The sequence below is a fragment of the Trachymyrmex cornetzi genome, unplaced genomic scaffold (genome assembly GCF_001594075.2).
Source record: "Trachymyrmex cornetzi isolate Tcor2-1 unplaced genomic scaffold, Tcor1.1 scaffold82, whole genome shotgun sequence".
In the NCBI taxonomy this organism is placed as follows: domain Eukaryota; kingdom Metazoa; phylum Arthropoda; class Insecta; order Hymenoptera; family Formicidae; genus Trachymyrmex; species Trachymyrmex cornetzi.
Genome location: NW_017300158.1, coordinates 1061444 through 1062325, shown reverse-complemented (window position 1 = coordinate 1062325; position 882 = coordinate 1061444). Strand labels below are relative to the sequence as shown.

Sequence of the window (882 nt, the reverse complement as noted above, 5' to 3'; positions counted from 1 at the left end):
GAACTTTTTGATCTGACTGTTGAACGGAAGTTATTATTTTCGGTAATGTCCATGACACATCTTTAATTTTACGATAATTCTTTTGAAATAGTAACAATAATTTGTGCTTCTGGTTTATGTAGTCGTTTAGCCGATTATATTCAATAATTGCTTCTTCACTAGTTATTATTGATAAAGAATCATGATTAATCAAATACGCATTAAGGTTCACTTTCGTTACTAATTTTACTTTAATTTTATATTAAAATTAGAAGTCTATGAAGGCATTGTGAACAGCAGCTTAATGGACAAAACGCTTTACACGTATGACTGAAAAAATTTGAAAAGCTGAAATGATCCCTTTTTGGGAAACGATCTCCAGATCTCAGTATCGGCTGCACCAATTTTATTCGGACTGATCGCAATCGAAAGATACCGACGACATATAATAAAAGTGTTTTTAGATCTTTAATTGCGGCTGTAGTTTCTGAGTAATTTTAATCTAAAGTATATAAAAATTTAAACGGGCCGCTTGACCGCTTAACGTGTGAACGTCATTGCGTATATGTTCATGCCGTTACCAATTCGCGAGGCTATAAATCATTCACATTCACACATATGTATGGTAAATGACAGCAATAAACGAGTACCATCTACCGTCCAAAATATGAAAAGGAGATGACTTTTTGAGGAGACGTATCTAACAGGAAATTTTGACATTTCGGATTTCGCATCACGATATTTCCGTTCGTGGGACACGTAGAGATAAAATAAACGTTTATTATATAATTCGGACCCAAATTATCGATAGAACTCATATTCAGAATTCCATCGGTGTAGCCTTTATTAAAAAAACCGAGAATTTCGGGTACTCGGATGCCCGCAACTCGCTGACTCGCGTAA

General features: G+C 34.7%; 1 protein-coding gene across 1 annotated transcript in view; it reads right to left on the bottom strand.

The window, feature by feature from the left end:
• Window positions 1-239, bottom strand: part of Fnta (farnesyl transferase alpha) — a 16335-nt gene extending 16096 nt beyond the window's left edge. Inside the window, exon 1 of the mRNA XM_018519206.1 lies at window positions 230-239. The gene's annotated coding sequence lies outside the window, so the exon portion shown is untranslated. The remainder of the gene's footprint in view (window positions 1-229) is intronic.
• Between the last annotated feature and the right edge of the window lie 643 nt (window positions 240-882).